The sequence below is a fragment of the Diadema antillarum genome, unplaced genomic scaffold, assembly GCF_040938485.1.
Source record: "Diadema antillarum isolate AM-2024a unplaced genomic scaffold, OU_Dant_1.0 scf00000063, whole genome shotgun sequence".
Classification (NCBI taxonomy): domain Eukaryota; kingdom Metazoa; phylum Echinodermata; class Echinoidea; order Diadematoida; family Diadematidae; genus Diadema; species Diadema antillarum.
Window position 1 is genome coordinate 5,376,105 of NW_027270952.1, and position 8,697 is coordinate 5,384,801.

The following is an 8,697-nucleotide window of genomic DNA, read 5'->3' on the forward strand; positions in this document are numbered from 1 at the left end:
GTCTCAACCAATCAATTTTATTCAAACTTTGAGGGATTGAATTTATTTTTTAAAGTTTATCAACATTATCAACGCTAAACTTTCGTTTACGTCTGTACATAGAATCAAATTGTATATAAACTGTCAATATTATCTCCGATATGGACCTGATAAGACAAAGTTTTTTTACAAAGGGCAAGACTTTTTTTAAATTCTGTTCTCAATTCATCCAAAAGATAATTAGAACACCACATTCAACAAAGAAATTGATTGTCAGTTCTTTAAATGATGCCCTCTTTGGGAGCCAAAGTTATTACCTAATTTTTGAGAAAAGGACATATCATTTTTCTTTGAATATGCATTATTAAAGCACCTGAACAGTTAAAATGTATATTCTTTCCAAACACTCTAGAAAATTTCCGCAGTAAATCCATTCATTCCACGATATTTGTTGGTCTTCGTTTTTTTCTTTTAACACTTATTTTAATTCTTTGCAAGTGACCGGCCTTAAGCCGATCTATAGACATATCGTTTAATCGTTGAATATTTTGACCTTCTAAAAATTCTGCTAAATTCATACTTCAATATTGAACTTATCGATTAAAGTACCCTTTTACATTCTAAAAGATATTTTGAATGCGTTCGACCAAATTCCATCCATTTCAGTTTAGATCTCAAAAGAAGGCCTTCACTTTCCCCAGTTTCATGTTTTTTTCCACGCATTCGGTTTTTACCTTGTAAGAGATTGTTTATTGTTTTCTGCTTTCAATGCTGTTTGTAACTCAATTTCATTATCTCTTTTTCTGATTATTTTTCCTTAATCATTTCCAATTCCTTTTCATATCATATAATTTCACTTCTTATCAACATACAGTGGTATATAAAAAAAAAAATGATGATTGGTCTTTTATATAACACATTGACAATGTCAACGATCAAATGAAATATCAACTATATGATAAAATATCAAATTTTCGTTGAAATTATCTTTTGTAATGTTTTTCTGTATATAAGTCATCTTCCAATTAAATAAATGTATTATTGAATTTCAAATAACCGCAATATCCTAATTCGAATTTTATTTACCAAAGAATGATCCATCAATCAGTGGTGGTGATATTCCTGATACATAATTAAACGCTAATCTTGCTTACTATAAAGGGCTATTTTAGCACCATGTAAACTGTTTTTCTGTCGGATATTACATCCCCCAGGGATGTACAAACCCTACGTTAATTTTCATTTTATCCACTTTCTTCTTTGCCTTACAGTATTTAACCGAGTTGCAAATAAGTAGTAATGTGATATGATGTGCATTGACCTTTCACCAAAATCAGTGGGGATATAACAGGTTCAGGGATGTCTGATATCATTACAACAAAAAGTATGTATAAGTACATTGTATTATAACTTAGGTGCGCAAAAAAAGTGACTGGCACGACCGTACGCTCCAAATCACAAAATGAAACCCAAAATGAAACATACAACAACAACCGTCATAAAAAAAAGTTAAGCAGAGAGTTATTGCTTGATGGGGGATTGTCTGAACATAGGAAAACTTTCAAAAACCTTGTACAGAAATAAGCATAAAATTGTAAACACTATTCTGGCGTATAACTCGTATGGATAGAGGTTATGACCGTTGATGGGTTGTGCAGCGACGCTCTGAGTTATCGGAGCAAGCATGTCCGGCGACATCACTTGGAAGTAGTCAAAAAGAAAGAAGAAGAATACTATCAGAGCGTATTGGACTTCGCAATCCTTGTGTAACTATATAAAACAAATGATGCACAGGGCAGAATGGAATCGGTGAGAATTTGATGCGCTAGTTTTAACTTTGGAAGATAGTGTTAATGCGCTCGTGGGATTTTGACTGTTTCCACAGTTAAACGAGAGCGTCCAATTCTCAAATATTCACAATAAAGGCCTGTGTGTCATTCGTCTTATAAAATGAAATACAACTCTTTCCCCATCATGCGTCCGGTACACCTATCACACTAGATCTACAAGGCTTAAGCAATGAGCTCGCAGTTTACCGGACGCGTGGTCAGGCATTCGGATTTTACCAGACGCATGGCTCAGTGTGGATCAGTCAGAATCAATGCATGACAATTGACCAATCAGATTGCAGAGATTCTAAAGCACATTCTATTATTCATTATACGATATACATATATACAGATGCTCGAGTGTAAGATTTTGATGCACAGGTTAACTTTGGAACGCGTCTAATATAATATGTTTTCGTTTACTTGTTTCTTTGATTTGACTTATTTGCTTTAAAGTTTTGTGGGCTGTTTTAATGGGCACAGAATGACTGGTGACACTCAGTTATGCATCCAAAACAAAACAAAACAAAAAAAAATTACTACAAGAAATTTTCTACCGCGTATTTCAGTTTCACTTGCCACATACGGTAATTCATAAAACACCTAAACACACACAGAGACACACAAACACACACACGAACTCTGGCAATTGTCATGATTGCAGCAGTATCCCAGTGAAGAAATTTAATATGTTTTGCTGTACTTCACTCTAGTTTCTCGTGTAGTATAATGTTCACAAATATATATTTTGATGCGTGTATTGTATTATGGATTGTTAATGATAACTTTGTGCAAAGACAGATTTAGCCAGCATCTTGTATCATTGACCTGTATACTCCTGCAAAAGCAACTTGATTTGCTGTTAAGCTTGACATTACTCATATACACGTATAATGTCCCTATTGTTAAGTTCTAAGCCATTATTATGTTAAGCCACTATCATGAAGAACTTGGTCACTTCGATCTTATCTAAATAGATGTAAAGTTGACCCTACCAAGCACACTGTAATGGACTCCTTTGAATAAATATCCTGTCCCCCTTTGTTAGTTCTGTGTCAGCTATCGCACCAACCGTGGCTTGGAAAGACAGTAGCCAGAAAGCCAAGCTGGACAGTATACTGCCTCGGACGCCAGTATGATAGGACCACAATGCTGAACCCTCATACTTTGAGAAATTCGTCCATATCCAGTTGAAAGCCCAAATTTCCCAAATTTAATTATTTCACTTCATCGTGCATTGAGCTGTTAAGTGTACACTATATCTAAAAGATAACGTTTTATATAAATCTTCAGCTAGCATGATGTGTATGATATTTTAAGATTTGCAATTGTAACTCATTAATATCTTTTTTTCTTATTGCTTTTCCTTATTCTTTTTCAAAGCCTCCAAATTTAATGATTTCACTTCACGTCATTTCATCGTGCATTGAGTTGATAAGTGTACTACACTTAATTAAATGATGACGGTTTATATAAATCTTCAGCTACGCATAATGTGTAGGATATTTTAAGAGTTGCACTTAACGTCTAAAAACATTTTGCTTTAAGAGTATGTTTTTCCTTTTTTATTTCTTGCTTGGATTTCATGTTTTCTTAATTTACAATCCATATAACGTTATGTATAATACTATTTTGGTGTCTCGGTATACGTACTGTAATCTAAAATGATTTTGACATTTATTTCATGAGATAACTATCACGTATGTTATTTGGTTTATGACATTCTATTTAGCGACAATTCACTTCATGTATATAAAATGATAAAACTGATACCACTTAGCATTATGATGGTAGTAGTGACGATTCCGTATATGACATGCAAATATGACAGTAATTAGAAAACAACTAAATCTCTTTGTTTGTTTGTTTGTTTGTTTGTTTGTGTGTTTGTTTGTTTGTTTGTTTGTGTGTTTGGTGAAATTAGAAGCAACAAACTAGCCCGTAACACGAGTTATGAAATGATTGTTAATCGAGGCGGTATCCTTGTTCATTTCGCACAGTATCTAGATGTTGTTGTTTTTCGCACTTCTTCTGCTTTCTGCTTTGTTCCCGAATCGCGGGTAAGTGAAGCAGCCACATAATGTTATGACAATTAGCCAATCACATTACACCTGCGTATATGATAGAATACAGTAAAGACACTGGGCAACATTGCGTAGTCAAGTACGGTTAGTTATTTGTTGTTCTTTTATGCGCTGATAATTTGAACACAACCATCGTATTATCTGGGCCCTGTTTTATGAAGAGTTGTGATTGATTATAAAGTTGATCTCTATCATAAGTTTATGGCAGTCTTTGTGGTAAGGGAATTTATGATCGACTATTTCTTTTGATAAAACGGGGCCTAGGGCTGTGTTTTAAGGAGATTTATGATTGATTATAAAGTTGATTTCTATCATAAGTCTTTGGCAGTATGTGTGTTAAGGAAATGTATAATTGGTTAACTCTCTTTCGATAAAACGGGGCTCTGGAGAAGTAAATAGTCATACATGACTCTCAACAAGAGATGGCGCTCTGGTACTTTGCGTGTGTGTACGAACAGGCAGCTCTGCAGCCTATATCGATCGGGTAGGCTTTCTGGCAATAGACGTATAGGCCCTATTAATACAATCGCAAAGTGGAGTCGGGGCTTCGCTCTTACCTATCGAATACGCTAGCAGTGTTATATACCGATGGCTCAAGAAAGGAACATGTCATTGATTCGTACTAAAAAAAAAAAATCAAGTGAAACAATCTATCAAATTACCAAAGTTCGGGATTTCTAAGATTATCCATAGGATCTTCAAATTACGAGAGTTTGAAGTGTATTTACAATTTGAAAATAAATTTTCAGAAATCTCAGTCTTAAGAGAAAACATTTCATTTTATCTAATATGATTCAAGTAAGACCTTTATTTTTCATAATACTGTAGGTCCTACATTGTCATCGTATGGCAAGCCGTTAAATAACCCAAAGTCCGAGACAAACGAAGACCCAAACCACCAAATTCAAGCGACTAAAAAAACGGCATTTATATCACTACAACAGATGTGTTGATGGGCAAGTCTGAATTCGTCTGAGCAATGTTTCATCATCCTACAATTTCCTAGATATGGGTGAGAATGATAAGGGCGTTAAGGTGCCTCGAACATCATGTCTTTAGGGTCAACTTTAACGCCCTTATCATTCTCAGCCGATCGACGTATGGTCCCCGTGTCTTCTGACAATACATTACATGACCTACAATCAATCAACAACACGTAACGTCATGATTCCCTTTCATGATTAATTATTGCTATCGTTGTAATTTCAATGATAGTTGTTGTTTTTTTTTTTTGGGGGGGGGATTTGTTTTAAAAAAATCATACCGTCTCATTGAACACGCATACAATGTACGTATTAAGACAGAGTAAGACATATGTATAGAGGCTCTATTCATCACATACCATAGACAACGCACACACTTTACAAACATAATCCATTCAAACGCACCTTTACATGCTGCAAAAGAGTACAACTTTCTATTTTACGTGTCTAAATAAAGTCAGCACTGATGATTTACACTAAACCTTCAACCAAACTGTATAAAGTTTGATACATGAAAACCGTGTCTCAGGTTTCGAAAGTTTTATTTTAAAGAAAATGCATACATCTCTACACTCAGGCTTCGTTGTGATGACTTCGAATCAGTTACATGTATCTTTGATCGCTTTCGCCCTCTCCGCAAAAAAAAAAAAACATACACCACACACACGGACAGACACACACACACACACACACACACACACACACACACACACAACTCTTTACTATATTATGCTGAACTGCAAGCTTCGACATCTATAGACATATAAATACATTGTCACGCCAGATGACATTGTCAGATAAATATTTTAATACAAATAAGGCCACATTTACCTTAAGTTAAAATATTTTGCCTACAACAAATACTTATGGAATAAAAAAAAAAAAATGACTCCAAAGAGTTCCCATGGAGGACTTGCAAAAATATACATAAATATCAATAAGTAAGTACACTTCTGCTGCAGGCAAAAAAAAAAAAAAAAAAAAAAAAAAGAGTCGTGCAACCATGACATTATTTTCTTATCTAGGCGTACAATATTCGACAGCATTTGATCACTGCCACTGTAGTGCCATTAAAATCTATTGTTGTCCTTGGTCCTCGAGTAGACAGCAGAAAGTATCAACTTGGACAAAACAAAAGAACTAAAAAAAAACCCGATAGGAATTCCAGCTACAGCACTCAAACTATAACGATGTGGTTTCACTCTTAATAGCTCTTTGTCTTTGGACATACAAGTTGTACACTGTACGGGAAGTGATTACTGAGGGGTGTTTCATCAATTTAGTCAGCGCCGACAAGTAGTCAGCGCTTACAATTTCAGCAAAATCCTCGGTTTTGATTGGTTGAGAAGCTCTGATCACTGACTGTTACCATGGTGATTGTCAGAGACTGACAACTTGTCAGCGCTGACAACTTTCATGAAACGGTCCCCAGGTCTGCCGTTTCGCATCAACCACGATGCTCGAAGCAACGGGGCGCTGTATAGATAGCCGGAGAACGAAATCTCCTCCCATGCAGGGGTTACACTGGAATTTAATCGGTCAAAACCTGCGTCAGCGAAGCTCACGCGTGGTTATGTATTAACAAATGTTCTGGGATGACGTATTCGGTATACGTCACATACATAAACAAAACAAACAAGACAACGAAATTATATTTGCTATTTATAAACAGTGAGAGCTAAGATTCTAATGCTGCCAACATTTACTCATCAATACCAGGCAGGTTCCATAGAGCGGAGAGATAGTCCTACTCGTGTTACTTGTATCTCATTAGCAAAAATAATTTTCATAATCAGGAAGGCTTTTATGTTCACTTGTTAAGACATTCTACTTCTTCTTTTTTTGCAATTTTTTAAAGGGATGGTATAGTTTTGGTAGAGATGGGGCTTCAGGTTTCCATTCTTTTGTGTGAGATAATGAGAAACCACTTATGAAATATTAAAGAGCAGACAATTCTAAGAAGTAATCAATGCTAGTTTATCTGATGAAATCGGTTTTGAAATGGCTGAGATATTTAAAAAAAAGTATAAAACAAAGAGGTCCTAATAAAAGGTGGGACCCACCTTTTATCAGGATATCTTTGTTTCTGGATATCTCAGCCATTTCAAAAGCGATTTTCATCGAATAAACTTTGATTGCCTCTTGAAATTGTATGCACTTTAATATTTCACAAGAGGTTTCTCATTATCTCACATTAAAAAAAAAAAAACAACTTGGAAACTTGAAACCACATCTCAACCAAAACTACACCATTCCTTTAAGAGATGCTACGGCAGAATTACAGACTTGGCAGATCAGGATACATTACTATCACCTCTGCTACTTTGAGAGTCCTGACACAGTGGTCAAAGACTGTGGTCCCTTAACCCTAAAATTAGGCAACGCGCATTGCTTTCACCGCGACGCTCTATGACTTTTTTCTTTTGAGTTTCCCCGCACATTTTGACACCAAATTTGTGACGCCCGGGGGTATGGTTCTGATGTTATGTAACTTTTTGTACATGCACATCGGACTGAAAATGGCTCCAAAATGTGATTTTGTGTACAAAGTGAATGCAAATTGATATTTTTCACATGGTTCATATAAATATGCTTAGTTTTACTCTCAATGGCTGAAATCAATTTGTTTAAGCAGTATTGTTCTTCAAAAACGTCTGACAGAAAATTTTGCTTAAAAAAAGACAAAAACAAAAGGTAAAAAAACAGGGAAATACATAAGAAATTCATAAAACAATAAAAAACATAAGAAATTAATTTTGATATTTTGAATTTTTTTGAAGTACATTTGCTAAGAATGCCACAAAGAGTACTTGGACGAAAAATTTGCACTTTTGGAACTTTATTTACTAATTTATAGCAAAAAGTCTGATTTTTGCATAAATTGGCATAATTAATTGATATAAAATAAAAGAAGACTATTTTGAAAAATCAAATTATATGATCTTGTAGATTACATCGCACACTACCATTGTGCAAATTTTCGCTGTGATTGCGCGATCCACGGCCGAGATCTCAAGGGGGGGGGGGGGGCCTTTAGCCCCCCCCCCCCCCCCCCCCAGTCTTTCCAGCTACCAAAATACCCCAGTCTTTTTAGGGTTAAACTTGTCTTTGTGGCAGGGCAGGAATGTCACTGATAGGAATGAAAGTCGGCAAACGTGATTATTCACATTTTGTTGCAACAGCACTCAATACAACAGGACAGAAAATAGCAGGTGACTTGCAGGCAAGACAGACAAGGATTACGTTTTGGTCAGGGTTGTTCAACTCTCGAGTCATTATCTGCTTGCAGAAGGGCGTAGCTTCTTGGTTTCTCGACAAAATTAGACAGCTCTTTTGTTTGTTTTATTGTTTGGGGATTTTTTTTTTTGTCTGCATAACTTAAGACAAAATGTGTAAGATGCCATTCACTGTATCTCAGCGTTCTGTTTAGACAGTAAAAGTAAATTGTTCAACATGTTTTTACAATTTGTGCTAACGTTCTCCTTGATGTCACAAAAAAGACATTATGACCACTTAGTTATCACAGTATCTTCATAATTAGTTTGTTTCCTTTGAAAAATAAAGGAAATCATATGGAGAACAACACAAGAAATTTCATTGAAACAAAATTAGTACACACAACTATTTCATAATTCCCATTGTATAATCCGCACTGTCAGTACTACACTGTATATTAATAACACAAGTTAGTAACACAGACATTAACATTTAAACAGGCATTGGTTTTCTCTGCAAACATTGGAGCTATCATGTTCATGTTCTGTAGTATGAAATTCACTTGCCTACAACCTATAGCACGATACTGACTTATAATAACATAAA